Source organism: Entelurus aequoreus, linkage group LG18, assembly GCF_033978785.1.
Source record: "Entelurus aequoreus isolate RoL-2023_Sb linkage group LG18, RoL_Eaeq_v1.1, whole genome shotgun sequence".
NCBI classification, from domain to species: domain Eukaryota; kingdom Metazoa; phylum Chordata; class Actinopteri; order Syngnathiformes; family Syngnathidae; genus Entelurus; species Entelurus aequoreus.
This window is the reverse complement of record NC_084748.1, coordinates 40,384,999-40,400,975: the sequence shown is the minus strand read 5'-3', so window position 1 is coordinate 40,400,975 and position 15,977 is coordinate 40,384,999. Positions and strand designations below refer to the sequence as shown.

The window sequence follows — 15,977 nt, the reverse complement described above, 5'->3', positions numbered from 1 at the left end:
GTAAATAAAAACAGAATACAATGATTTGCAAATCCTTTTCAACCTATATCCAATTGAATAGACTGCGAAGACAAGATACTTAACTTTCGAACTGGAAAACTCTGTTGTTTTTGCAAATATTAGCTCATTTGGAACTTGATGCCTGCAACATGTTTCAAAAAAGCTGGCACAAGTGGCAAAAAAGACTGAGGAAGTTGAGGAATGCTCATCAAACACTTATTTAGAACATCCCGCAGGTGAACAGGCTAATTGGGAACAGGCGGAAGCCATGTCTGGGTATAAAAACAGCTTACATAAAATGCTCAGTCATTCACAAACAAGGATGGGGCGAGGGTCACCACTTTGTCAACAAATTGTCCAACACTTTAAGAACAACATTTCTCAACAAGCTATTGCAAGGAATTTAGGGATTTCACCATCTAAGGGCCGTAATATCATCAAAAGGTTCAGAGAATCTAGAGAAATCACTGCACATAAGCGGCAATTCCCGTGACGTTAAACCCCTCAGGCGGTACTGCATCAAAAAGCGACATCAGTGTGTAAAGGATATCACCACATGGGCTCAGGAACACTTCAGATAACCACTGTCAGTAACTACAGTTTGTCGCTACATCTGTAAGTGCAAGTTAAAACTATACTATGCAAAGCCAAAGCCATTTATCAACAACACCCAGAAACGCAGCCGGCTTCGCTGGGCCAGAGCTCATTTAAGATGGACTGATGCAAAGTGGAAAAGTGTTCTGTGGTCTGACGAGTCCACATTTCAAATTTTTTTTGGAAACTGTGGACGTTGTGTCCTCTGGACCAAAGCAGAATAGAACCATCCGGATTGGTATAGGCGCAAAGTTCAAAAGCCAGCATCTGTGATGGTATGGGGTTGTATTAGTGGCCAAGGCATGGGTAACTTACACGTCTGTGAAGGCACCATTAATGCTGAAAGGTACATACAGGTTTTGGAGCAACACATGTTGCCATCCATGGACGCCCCTGCTTATTTCAGCAAGGCAATGCCAAGCCACATTCTGCACGTGTTACAACAGCGTGGCTTCATAGTAAAAGAGTGCGGGTACTAGACTGACCTGCCTGTAGTCCAGACCTGTCTCCCATTGAAAATGTGTGGCACATTATGAAGCGTCAAATACCACAACAGAGACCCTGGACTGTTGAACAACTTAAGCTGTACATCAAGCAAGAATGGGAAAGAATTCCACCTGCAAAGCTTCAAAAATTGGTCTCCTCAATTCCCAAACGTTTACTGAGTGTTGTTAAAAGGAAAGGCCATGTAACACAGTGGTAAAAATGCCACTTCGCCAACTTTGTGTTGCTGCCATTAAATTCTAAGTTAATGTATATTTGCAAAAAAAAAAGGTTTTCAGTTTGAACATTAAATATCTTGTCTTTGCAGTCTATTCAATTGAATATGGGTTGAAAATGATTTTTAAATCATTGTATTCTGTTTTTATTTATGTGCCAACTCTACTGGTTTTGGGTTTTGTACATTGCTTTGTCAAATACTCATTGAAAATAGTTTCAAATATTTGAGATAAGAGCTTTTTTTGGGATAATTGTTATGCTTTAATTTGCAAGCAAATATTTGAGTTACAAGCATCGTGACATTAGTTGGCGGAGCGAATGCCACAGTGAACCCCGTAAGATCCGCAGAAAAAAAATCAGGTCTCACTCACTATCATTAGCTTATAGTTGGCAAGCCACACACATTTGTTTTCCAATCATTGAAAAGAAGAAAGTGTGAGAAAGCAATGTTGAATTCAGATGCAAGTGCTTTGAGTAAAGGCCTACTGAAATGATTTTTTTTTATTTAAACGGGGATAGCAGATCCATTCTATGTGTCATACTTGATCATTTTGCGGTATTGCCATATTTTTGCTGAAAGGATTTAGTAGAGAACATCGACGATAAAGTTCGCAACTTTTGGTCGCTGATCAAAAAAAGCCTTGCCTATACCGGAAGTAGCGTGACGTCACAGGTTGAAGGGCTCCTCACATTTCCCCATTGTTTACACCAGCAGCGAGAACAATTCGGACCGAGAAAGCGACGATTACCCCATTAATTTGAGCGAGGATGAACGATTTGTGGATGAGGAACGTGAGAGTGAAGGACTAGAGTGTAGTGCAGGACGTATCTTTTTTCGCTCTGACCGTAACTTAGGTACAAGCTGCCTCATTGGATTCCACACTTTCTCCTTTTTCTATTGTGGATCACGGATTTGTATTTTAAACCACCTCGGATACTATATCCTCTTGAGAATGAGAGTCGAGAACGCGAAATGGCCATTCACTGTGACTTTTATCTCCACAACAATACATCGGCGAAGCACTTTGGCTACGGAGCTAACGGGATAGCACATCGGGCTTAAATGCAGATAGAAACAAAAGAAATAAACCTCTGACTGGAAGGATAGACAGAAAATCAACAATACTATTAAACCATGGACATGTAACTACACGGTTAATGCTTTCCAGGCTGGCGAAGCATAACAATGCTGTTGCTAATGACGCCATTGAAGCTAACTTAGCAACGGGACCTCTACAGAGCTATGCTAAAAACATTAGCTATCCACCTACGCCAGCCCTCATCTGCGCATCAACACCCGTGCTCACCTGCGTTCCAGCGATCGACGGAGCGACGATCGTAGATGCGGTCGGCGGCCCGGAGACGGAGGAAGTCAAGGTGAGGTCGGCGGCTAGCGGGTCTGCTATCCATCTCAAAGTCCTCCTAGTTGTGTTGCTGTAGTCCGCCGCTAATACACCGATCCCACCTACAACTTTCTTCTTTGCAGTCTTCATTGTTCATTACACAAATTGCGAAAGATTCACCAACACAGATGTCCAGAATACTGTGGAATTTTGAGATGAAAACAGAGCTTTTTGTATTGGATTCAATGGTGTACCAATACTTCCGGTTCAACGATTGACATCACGCGCATACGTCATCATACATAGACGTTTTCAACCGGAAGTTTAGCGGGAAATTTAAAATTGCACTTTATAAGTTAACACGGCCGTATTGGCATGTGTTGCAATGTTAAGATTTCATCATTGGTATATAAACTATCAGACTGCGTGGTCGGTAGTAGTGGGTTTCATTAGGCCTTTAAGAGCTCTGTCACAGAACCAATTAGGTTGTTGGTATGTTATTGCATTGGCCCTCGTTTCACAGTTGAGCATATTACTTATTGTAGAAACACCAAACACATTCCACAAAGTAAGCAAAATCTCCCTAACAGAAAATAAGACAGCAGAATCATGTGTGATTTCCATTCAGAAATATAGAATGAACAATATCCTGAAAATCATGTACTAAGCACATTCACAAATTCTTCCGAACAACATTCGATCAATCAATCAAAGTTTGTTTACACAAAGTTTTATTTAGATAGCCCTTAATCACAAGTGTCTCAAAGTGTCTGTGGTAAATTATGTCCTGAATGTGTGCATATACAAACATATACTCAGGTATAGTATTCGCGCTATATAAAAATACAGACCATTTACCATGTTGAGACAACTTGACTTACAGTTCTAGGAACTTGATAAAATATATTAAACCGACTTATTTTAAAGTTATCTCAACGAAAATTGTCATTAAAAACAGATTTGTTAAAAGAGAAAGTAATTATAATCCAAAAGGAACTGAGCTCTTTACTAAATCGAGATTTAGGGATGAGGGAAAGAAGTATTTCAAATAAAGGTGTTAGTTTATGGAACAATCTTGACAGCGAAATAAAACAATCTTAATCTCGTACTGTATTAAAAAAAAGGAACAATTGTGATGATGAACATATATGACTTGGAGTAAATGATTGTTTCTGTCAGGTTCAAACACTGATGAGATCTATTAAACAGACAAAGAAGCAAGGAATCAAACAGAGACAGATATAAATTTGGCTCAATGAGGATAAACGCGTAGACCTGTACCTTTGCACAGTGTCCCACCACGCTCTGACGAAAGATTGTACGCCTCCTCTTTTATTTGGACTTTCCCTGATTACATGGCAACAGCTATTTCTAAAGGAAAGGGGGTCGTAAACAGCCGTCGCCTCTGGTTACAAAGCAGTTCAAAGAAAAGGTGCCTGGAGAGGGGTCAGGTCCTGCTTCCTCTCCGCTTTGTAGATCTCGGGTCAAGACAAAATCTTCCAGTGGATTACAATACATCAAAGAAATTGACACCTTCATGTCGCTTCCCATCCTACACAGTGGAGTTTTACAAGCCTTTTGATTGGTAAGATCAAAGGCAGCTTTTGTCTGCTCGCCGGGAACTCATTGAAACACAAAGTTTTGTGATAACTTCACTTAATTCTGACAGTTTCCATGTTTAGTTATTTGGTTGCATGTTATAAAATATATATGTTATTAATATATAGTCGAGGGTTCTGTGGTTTATCCGTTATACAGTGCTCAATACCGGGGTAGAGCGGAATATACGTTAGGTCAGGAACATTCACAGAAGCTATTTCATCCCTACAAGCCTTCCCTGCTCTTCAGGGGTACAAAAATCCCCTGAAGAGCAGGGAAGCCTTCGGAACAGGCTTGTAGGGATGAAATAGCCTCTGTGTTTTTTCCTGAGTTAACGTATGGTATTAATTATATATATATATATATATATATATATATATATATATATATATATATATATATATATATATATATATATATATATATATATATATATATATATATATATATATATATATATATATATATATATATATATATATATAGCTCGTCTTCTGAGTTGTTACTGTATGGACAGGGGGCAGATATAAGTTTTGCTACTGTCTGCTCCTTTTCGTTCATTACTTATTTTATATCTTATGTAGATTGTTTTTTGTTCGACTTTAAATTAATGAAATAAAACAAACACAATGTAAACCCAAAACTGCTGGCTACCTGTCCCTGCCCCTGTATCAGTATAAGAGTGCCTGTAATGATCTATGAAGCCAACATTTCAATTAATTCTCCCAAATAAACTTCTTCCTAGTCCTTGAGTATTCAGTAGTCACTTATCACCTGTCAGAAATGGTTGTGCCCACTTTTGATCCTGAAATTCATTAAAAATGTGTTTTTATTCAAATAAAGTTTGATCTACACTACCGTTCAAAAGTTTGGGGTCACATTGAAATGTCCTTATTTTTGAAGGAAAAGCACTTTAAACTAGTCTTAACTTTAAAGAAATACACTCTATACATTGCTAATGTGGTAAATGACTATTTGAGCTGCAAATGTCTGGTTTTTGGTGCAATATCTACATAGGTGTATAGAGGCCCATTTCCAGCAACTATCACTCCAGTGTTCTAATGGTACAATGTGTTTGCTCATTGGCTCAGAAGGCTAATTGATGATTAGAAAACCCTTGTGCAATCATGTTCACACATCTGAAAACAGTTTAGCTCGTTACAGAAGCTACAAAACTGACCTTCCTTTGAGCAGATTGAGTTTCTGGAGCATCACATTTGTGGGGTCAATTAAACGCTCAAAATGGCCAGAAAAAGAGAACTTTCATCTGAAACTCGACAGTCTATTCTTGTTCTTAGAAATGAAGGCTATTCCACAAAATTGTTTGGGTGACCCCAAACTTTTGAATGGTAGTGTATGTAGTCAAGGTTTCTGCGGTTTATCCGTTATGCAGTGCTCAATACCGGGGTAGAGCGGAATATACGTTAGGTCAGGAAAAAACACAGAGGCTATATCATCCCTACAAGCCTGTTTCACAGGTCCACACACTAACTTGTGGTTAAGATAGTATATATTGGATATGCTTTGGTGTAAATTGTTGCTGCACAGTAACATGTTTGACCCAGTTTTTGAGCATATCTGCAAAACAGTTTTCTTTTGGGGTCTTTTAAGTTTCAGATTAATTTTGCACGCCCCTCCTCCTTGACTTTATATACCTTTCTGCTCTTTCTTCTGGTTTGTCAACATGATCGAGTAAATGGCGCCTTCATTCAGCAGGAGTTTAGTAGATAATCCCATTTACGGCTGGTCCCGGTTGACGTGTAAATTGTCGAGGACAAATGAACTCGGAAATATTTTTTCTCATGTTGACCGGGAAAAAACAACACCATCCATGGAACTTGCCTTTTTAGTGAAGTGAAGTGAATTATATTTAATATATTTATAGGGCTTTTCTCTAGCGAAACCCAATATTTAAGTTACATTTAAACCAGTGTGGGTGGCACTGGGAGCAGGTGGGTAAAGTGTCTTGCCCAAGGACACAACGGCAGTGACTAGGATGGTGGAAGCGGGGATTGCCAGCAACCCTCAAGTTGCTGGCACGGCCACTCTACCAACCGATTGCTATTGTCATGTTCAAACACTGATGACATCTATTACTCAGTTTCCTAGTGGTTAGAGTGTCCGCTCTGAGATCGGTAGGTTGTGAGTTCAAACCCCGGCCGAGTCATACCAAAGACTATAAAAATGGGACCCATTACCTCCCTGCTTGGCACTCAGCATCAAGGGTTGGAATTGGGGGTTAAATCACCAAAAATGATTCCCGGGCGCGGCACCGCTGCTGCTCACTGCTCCCCTCACCTCCCAGGGGGTGATCAAGGGTGATGGGTCAAATGCAGAGAATAATTTTGTCACACCTAGTGTGTGTGTGACAATCATTGGTACTTTAACTTTTAACTTTATTAAACAGACAAGAAGCAAGGAATCATGCAGAGACAGAGTTCAATTTGGCTCAATTAAGGAGAGACGTGTTTTGGGCTGTACTCTAGTTACAGATCCAAACTACGTTCTAAAGTCTAGCCCACATGCTTCCTCTATTTATTTGGGAGGTCCCTGGTTACATCACTGAAGCTGTCGCTGAGGGAATGGGGGTAATCTCGACAGCTCCAGTTAGACACAATATATGATTATACAAGAAATGCAAATGTGTTGACACTGGTGATATCGCCTCGTCTCTGCCCTGTCTGCGTCACGGCGGTGTTCGGCCTTGGCAGTCAGCAGGCCGTTCCTGGACACAGACACTGATACGAGACTGGCTTGCAATCTTTTGGATTGCCAGCTTGGCACAGACAAAGAAAAATACTACGGCCCTTAAGCGTAAAAGTTGTGTGATAATATATACATAATTATTCTAACAGCTATATAGAAAAAACCTTACCTTATAAGGTAATGTATGTAGAATTTCGAGGACAACAATGAATGTATTACATTTTGCTATAAAGCTGTAACATATGAATACTTCCGAATGCACTGTATGTACCATACTCAGCTTTTTGTGCCATATTGAAATGCAGAGACTTAAAAAATGTTTTCAAATGATTCACTAAACATAACCCATCCTCTGAGCCATTAATGTTTTATTCAGGCATTCTGTACATGTGTGTAAGCAGGGTAATAATTCTTCAAACCAGCTTAAGAGCTGCTTTTCCGTCAACAAGTGGATTGGACTTAAAATGTGGGGATGAAAGCACGTACCATATTTTTCTAACTATAAGACGCACTTAAAATCCTTTCATTTTCTCAAAAATCGACAGTGCGCCTTATAACCCGGTGTGCCTAATGTACGGCATCATTTTGGTTGTTACCGACCGCGAAGCAATTTTTTTTTTTTGGTACATGGTGTAATGATAAGTGTGACCAGTAGATGGCAGTCATACATAAGAGATACATGTAGACTGCAGTATGATGGCAGTAAAAAAAACACCAAAACTTTAAATGTTCCATTGAGAATATAGAACATTACACACGCCGCTCAAGAATCTGTCAAAATGTTTTTAGTACGACTTCGGTAAGCTATGAAGCCGCACCGCTTGATGGATTGTCGGCGCATTAAACATACGAGTAGAGATGTCCGATAATGGCTTTTTTGCCGATATCCGATATCCGATATTCCGATATTTTCCAACTCTTAATTACCGATTCCGATATCAACAGATACCGATATATACAGTCGTGGAATTAACACATTATTATGCCTAATTTTGTTGTGATGCCCCGCTGGATGCATTAAACAATGTAACAAGGTTTTCCAAAATAAATCAACTCAAGTTATGGAAAAAAATGCCAACATGGCACTGCCATATTTATTATTGAAGTCACTAAGTGCATTTTTTTTTTTTTTAACATGCCTCAAAACAGCAGCTTGGAATTTGGGACATGCTCTCCCTGAGAGAACATGAGGAGGTTGAGCTGGGCGGGGTTGGGGAGGGGTCGGGGGTGTATATTGTAGCGTCCCGGAAGATTTAGTGCTGCAAGGGGTTCTGGGTATTTGTTCTGTTGTGTTTATGTTGTGGTACGGTGTGGATGTTCTCCCGAAATGTGTTTGTCATTCTTTTTTGGTGTGGGTTCACAGTGTGGCGCATATTTGTAACAGTGTTAAAGTTGTTTATACGGCCACCCTCAGTGTGACCTGTATGGCTGTTGACCAAGTATGCCTTGCATTCACTTGTGTGTGTGAAAAGCCGTAGATATTATGTGATTGGGCCGGCACGCAAAGGCAGTGCCTTTAAGGTTTATTGGCGCTCTGTACTTCTCCCTACGTCCGTGTACCACTCCGTACAGCGGCATTTTAAAAAGTCATAAATGTTACTTTTTGAAACCAATACAGATAATTTCCGATATTACATTTTAAAGCATTTATTGGCCGATAATTTCGGCAGTCCGATATTATTGGACATCTCTACATACGAGTATTATTATGACGTGTGTATAAGGACCGCAAAATGGCATCTATTAGCAGACATATTATTTGGCGTGTAGTTTCTCAATATTATGCAAAATCAACTTTTCTTCCCTTCTGGTACCTGCTGATATGTATTTGGGATCTGCATAAGTCTTGAAAATGTGCGCGCGTCCGCCTTTGTAGTCCGTGGCGACACCATAGTCGATGAGCTTCTTCTTTTTCTATATATTCTTCTGATGTGGCATTCATCTTCCGCTGTTGCCATTTTTAGTATAAAGTAGCGTAATGTTCTAACTTATGTCCACTATGGAAGCGCTAAAAACTACCGATGTAGTGAGTTTACATAATTCACCCACAGAACTTTAGTTATTAGAGAGTTCCGGTCGGACGGTGTATCACGGGACACATTTCCGCCGTTGTTGCATTAGTGAGCCACGGATGAGGAGATGCTGCTCCGTTATTGATTGAAGTAAAGTCTGAATGTCATTAAAACAGTTAGCTCCATCTTTTGACACTTCTTCCACACCCGTCCTTGCACGCTACACCGCTACAACAAAGATGACGGGGAGAAAACGCTGCCGAAGGTGAGCCACGTAAATAAGACCACCCACAAAACGGCGCATCCTGAAGAGACGCTCAGAAAGAGAAAGATGATCTGTAAAACATAATCTATGCAACAATTTCACCAAAGAACCACCTTTACATGTTATGTAGACCAGTGTTTTTCAACCACTGTGCGCGGTAGAGATACAATCTGGTATGCCGTGGGAGATGACCTAATTTCACCTATTTGGGTTAAAAATATTTTTTGCAAACCAGTAATTATAGTCTGCAAATGATGTGTTGTTGTTGAGTGTCGGTGCTGTCTAGAGCTCGGCAGAGTAACCGTGTAATACTCTTCCATATCAGTAGGTGGCAGCAGGTAGCGAATTGCTTTGTGGATGTCGGAAACAGCGGGAGGGAGTGTGCAGGTAAAAATGTGTCTAATGCTTAAACCAAAAATAAACAAAAGGTGAGTGCCCCTAAGAAAAGGCATTGAAGCTTAGGGAAGGCTAAGCAGAACGAAACTAAAACTAAACTGGCTACAAAGTAAACAAAAACATAATGCTGGACGACAGCAAAGACTTACTTTGGAGCAAAGACGGCGTCCACGATGTACATCCGAACATGACATGACAATCGACAATGTCCCCACAAAGAAGGATAAAAACAACTGAAATATCCTTGTTTGCTAAAACAAAGTAGATGCGGGAAATATCGCTCAAAGGAAGACATGAAACTGCTACAGGAAAATACCAAAAAAAGACAAAAAGCCACCAAAATAGGAGCGCAAGACAAGAACTAAAACACTACACACACAGGAAAACAGAAGAAAAAAACTCAAAATAAGTCACTGCGTGATGTGACAGGTGGTGACAGTACACCTACTTTGAGACAAGAGCTACACTGATGCATGCTTGGTTATGTTTTAAAGTCATATCCAACAAGTGCGACAACGACTTTTTACTGTCAGCTGAGTTTCTTTTTTTAATGATTTCTGCTGGTGGTGTGCCTTCGGATTTTTTCAATGCAAAAAATCAGTACCTTGGCTCAAAAAAGGTTGAAAAACACTGATGCAGACCACTAGATAGGGTTTTAAATTCAGAAAAAAAATCATATGACCCCTTTAATGCGCCTTATAATCCGGCGCGCCCTATGGTCCGAAAAATACGGTAAATAGCTTTGGACTAATGTGTGACAATGTGAGATATCTTAACTAAGGATGGTTTTCGATATTTGTTTTTGGAACAGTAAATCACAGATGTTTTAAGACGTCATCCTGTCCAGTGTTAGATACCCAGGTACATGGGATTGGAGCCCGCAGGAAGAACCAGTGTTCTATTCAGAGATTTGTCTGCTCTCTTCCAGCTGTTGTCTGGACGTCAGCCATAATTTAGTTGGGAGCCAGAGCCTGCCAAGTAACCGCTGTAGACAGTGCCTGCACCCCCGCCATGTCCATTATCTGCAGCTCTCCTGGTTGATCACCAGGACGGAGTTTAGGAATTAACTTGGGGGTGTTGGTTGTAAAAGTGTGTGGGGTTAAAACAGTGTTTTTCAAACTTTTCTAAACCGAGGCACATTTTTTTTATTGAAAAAAATTCTGAGGCACACCACCGGTAGAAAACCTAAAACAAAATGAAACTCCATAGCTGATATTGACAGTAAAAAGTTGTTATTGCAATTGTTGGGTATGAATTCAAACCATAACCAACCATGCATCACTATAGCTCTTGTCTCAAAGTAGGTGTACTGTCACCACCTGTCACATCACGCCGTGACTTATTTGGTGTTTTTTGCTGTTTTCCTGTGTGTAGTGTTTTAGTTCTTGTCTTGCGCTCCTATTTTGGTGGCTTTTCCTCTTTTGTTGGTATTTTCCTGTAGCAGTTTCATGTCTTCCTTGAACGCTATTCCCCCCGCACCTGCTTTGTTTTAGCAATCAAGAATATTTAAGATGTGCGGACGATATCCTTTGTGGGGACATTGTTGACTGTCATGTTCGGATGCACTTTGTGGACGCCGTCTGCTCCACACGCTGTAAGTCTTTGCTGTCGTCCAGCATTCTGTTTTTGTTTACTTTGCAGCCAGTGCAGTTTTAGTTTCGTTTTGCATAGCCATTACTAAGCTTCAATGCCTTTTCTTAGCGGCACTCGCCTTTTCGTTTATTTTTGGTTTAAGCGTTAGATACTTTTTTACCTGTACTCTGCCTCCCGCATATTGTGATCACGACAAACCACGTTCCCGACATCTACAAAGCAATTAGCTACCTGCTGCCACCTACTGATATGGAAGTGTATTACACGGTTACTCTGCGGAGCTCTAGACAGCACAGACACTCAACAACGGCACATTTGGCTTGCAAAAAACATTTTTAACCCAATTAGGTGAAATGACATAATCTCCCACGGCACATCAGACTGTATCTCCTGGCACAGTGGTTGAAAAACACTGGGTTAGAAGACAGAGTGAGAGTATCTTAGTTGTTGTTATGCAAAATAGTAATGTGCCATGCGCAAAACAGCCGGCAGAAAAGCTGATTCCATTTTTGAAGTCATGGAAAAAATGTTTTGTTTAGGGTTGGATGCAGAGAAAGTCAGACAGTCTTAATGAATAGGAACAAGAACTTCTCGGCAAAAAAAGTGAAGCAATGAGACCGGCGAGGAGACGAGGAATCAGTGGGAAGATAAAGGTTAATACGAAGTACAAACACACCGAAGGTACAAAAATACTAGGCCGTAGTAAAATAAACTGTAGGAAGACAAGAACGGGATACAACGGCGTCGTAACGAGAAGCGAGGAAGACATAGAAGAAGAAGAATACAACGTCTTCCTGCTGTGCTTCTGAACACAATTACAGTAATTGGGGAAAAAGGCAGCACAGTAGTCTGCCCCGCACTGGAAGTAAAGTGATGTGCAGAGAAACCACGTAAAGGAACCACTGGGGTACTGGGGAATTCATGCAAAATAAAAAGCCGGGCAGAAAGTGGAACATAATGGAGTTTGGAATCATTTAGATTCTAACTGATACTGGTGCATAATTAGTACTTTGGTGCCCAAACTGGTATATTAAAAACTGCAAAGGAAAACATTTTTTTTTAAATTATTATTTATAATAAATAAATACATTATTTATTATTTATTTATTTCAAATTAATTTTGTGACATGTAAGTTTAAAAAGATAATTCAAAATGTGTATTTATTTATTCCATCATTTAGTTCCACAAACTGATATGCAAATGTTTATTTAATATCAATAATCCATGTACAACAATTCCTCTCCAAAAAAGGAGAAATATAACCTTAGAGGAAAATCTAATTTAAAACATTTGGTAACACTTCAGTATGGGGAACATATTCACCATTAATTAGTTGCTTATTAAAGTAACAAAGACTTAATTTAGAGTTATTTGGACACTAGGGGAACATATAAGGGTTAGGGTTAGGGTTACTAATAAGCAATAATTCTGAGGTTATTGAGGTAAGACTCTTAGTTGATGACTAACTGGTTGTATAATAAAGCCATGCAGAATAAGGCATTAATAAGTACTTAATAATGACTAATTAAGAGCCAATATGTTACTAATGTGCATGTTAATAAGCAACTAATTAATGGTGAATATGTGTTGCCCATACTAAAGTGTTACCAAACATTTGTATGCTAGTACAACACTTAAAACCTTTAGTATATCAGTATGTGGAATTAAATTATTGAACAGATTAACCAAAGAAATCAAACAAAGCACCAATATGAAAATTAATGTTTTTATTGAGACAAAGATTATTTATGTATTTAATATTTGTATGCTTACTATGTTATTTATTTATTATTTATGTGTTCACTGTTCTGTTACAGAGAACAAGGAAATTGGATAAAATTGCTATGGTATGAAAAGGGGTAGGATTAAATAAGCTCTGCTTCTTCCTACTCCTTTTCGGACGTGCTGTAATAAAACAACTGGAATTGTGTGATGCATCACATTGTATCGTAAGCCTGTTCGAAATAAACTGAGACTAAAATGATAGCTAAATAATACATTATAAAAACGTGAAGTAAAATCCACAACGTATTGTCATTATTGCAGCAATACAGGATGAAGAGAATGTGGAAAAAAAACAAAAAACTTGTTTGTGTTGTGATGGTAATGTTCAGAATTCTAGGGTTCCTGAATGCATCTTGCTTGCCTTGACTGTGATTGGTGCATAGGGAGGAAGTGTTGCTGTCGTTGTGTTAAGGTCAGAGGTGGGTTCAGTAGAGTAGCTACACATTGGACTCCAGTATGAGCACCGGCACTTTAGAGTAAAAGTAGTCACCTATAATTACTTGAGTAAGAGTAAGAACTGTATTCAGTGAAAAAAGTCCTCAAGTGCTGAGTAATTGTGGGTATTTTTTTATTATTTTGGAAGCTATTTTTTAAATTGTAAATGCACTACAGCTGTAGTTGGTCTGCGTGTGTTTAGGATAGGAAAACCCTACTACATAATGTACGACAAAATATGCACATGTTGCAGTCACTATGAGGCTATAAGGGTTAATTTTAGCATACATGCAACTAAAACATACAAAAACATGTTTTCTCTAGTTGGAAGTGAAATTCTTGTAGGATGAAACGTGAACATTTCTACTGGCACAGATGACAGCACAATATATAATACATGGAAGAAGTTGCTCTAACCAGCCAAATTAATGTGTGTTTGCAAAGAGCAATGAATACATTATGAATGAATAAACTCAATGTAAAGGATTAAAAGTAATGTTTTTTCTTCACAGAATTACTCAAGTAAAAGTAAAAAGGAACTGTTCAAACTAAAACTATTCTGACAAGTATAAAACAATAGGGGTCCTATTATGCAAAATCCACTTTTCTTACCTGTCTTGTTTTTGTGTGTTTGTTCAGTTCAGTTCAGTTTATTTCCAACATGCATATATTACAATTACAATGTAATGCATCACATATTTCCAGTTGTTTCATTGCAGCATGTCCGAAAAGAAGTAGGAAGAAGCAGAGCTTATTTAATCCTACCCCTCTTCATATTGAGGTAAATTATACCGTATACAAGTTTCTTAAATGATTGGGGAGCTAACATGTGTTTGTATTTGGTCACAGAATCCTTTAGAGGATTATTCTACTAAGGTCAAAAGTGCACATGTCCAGCACAAGCGCTCCAGAGAGTGGTGGCTCTTGCCCCCAGGAAATTGGGATCCTACAGGAATGCAAGTTTGGAAGTTAGGAGGAAGTGTAAAGACATTAGCAACATCTGGTAGGAAGCCCCCACAGATAGGAGTAGAGGATAAGGGTCGGAGGTCGTCCGACTCAAACCGATCACAGGAAATATGTTAACTGGCCAAACAACAAGCTGGGCTTTTGTCCAGACGGGCCGGCTCCAAGGCTAGAGTTACGAAGAGTGGGGGTATTTAAGGACAGTTGTCCAAGAAGACAGCAGAAGAGAGTAATCAGGCCCACTCTTTCTCCTGGAAACTGCAGTTCGAGTCGGAGGCTCGCTGAAACAAATAAAGCTTTTTGTTCGACGATTCCTCGTTGGCGAAGTCTTGGCTCATCACCCATCGCACGACCAACAAATATACAACAATATTATTGCAGTTTTATCCCATTTCTTTGTTCTTTGTTTGTAACCTAACAGTGAATGAATAAGTAATAAATAAATAAATATACCATAAGTAAGTAAACAAATATTAAATACATACATAATCATTATCTGTTTTTTTTAAAGAAAGGTTCAAGATATTTATGCTAAATGTTCTTCTTTGTAGTTTGTAATCACATGTTTGAACAGTCTCTTAAACTGAATCATATTGGTGCTTTGTTTGATTATTTTGCTTAATCCATTCCATAATTAAATTCCACATACTGATATGCTAAAGGTCTTAAGTGTTTTATGTGCATACAAATGTTTTAAATGAGATATTCCTCTAAGGTTATATTTCTCCTCTTTTGTTGAGAGGAATTGTTGTACATTCTTGGGTAGCAGGTTCTATTTTGCTTTGTACATCATTTTAGCTCTTTGCAAATGCACCAAGTCGTTGAATTTCAATATTTGTGATTCAATAAATAAGTGGTTTGTATGTTCTCTATATCCAACATTATGTATTATTCTAATTGATCTTGTTTGTAACACAGTCAGTGAATGAAGCGCACATTTATAGATGTTTCCCCATATTTCTGCACAATAACTGAGATATGGTAACACTAGTAGAGAATATGAAGAGATTTTTGGTCCAGAACATGTTTTGCTTTATTCATTATTGACGTGTTTCTTGCTACTTCATGTTGCATATTTTTACAAGAGGTTTCTAGTTCATTTCATCATCTATTATCACACCCAAAACATTTTGGTTTATTTTACCGTTTCAATATCTACTCCATCTATTCGTATTTGTGTTTTGACTTTCTCTTCTACTGTTACCAAATAACATGATTTTAGTTCTGCTGAGATCAAACCATCTTTGTAATGTTAATTTCTTCTGTTGTTATTCGTATTATCTTAAGTGTGTTCTCTTCTGAACAGTTGTAAATAATACTAACTTGAAGTCCTTTGTAACTTTACAAATGTCATTTGTATAAAGATTGAACAATTTTGGTCCAAGTATTGATCCCTGAGGTACGCCACACAATAGTTTCAGCTCTGTAGAAGTGTGTTTACCTATCTTCATGTATTGCTTTCTGTTGGTAAAGTAGCTTCTTACCCAGTTCAAGACCAACCCTCTGATGTCATACTGTTCTAATGTGTTTATTAATATAGTATGATTAATTGTGTCAGATGCTTT

General features: G+C 38.7%; 1 protein-coding gene across 4 annotated transcripts in view; it reads left to right on the top strand.

Annotated features, from left to right (window-relative positions):
* Positions 1–15,977, top strand: part of sorcs3a (sortilin related VPS10 domain containing receptor 3a) — a 712,571-nt gene that overhangs the window by 561,708 nt on the left and 134,886 nt on the right. The window lies entirely within an intron of this gene.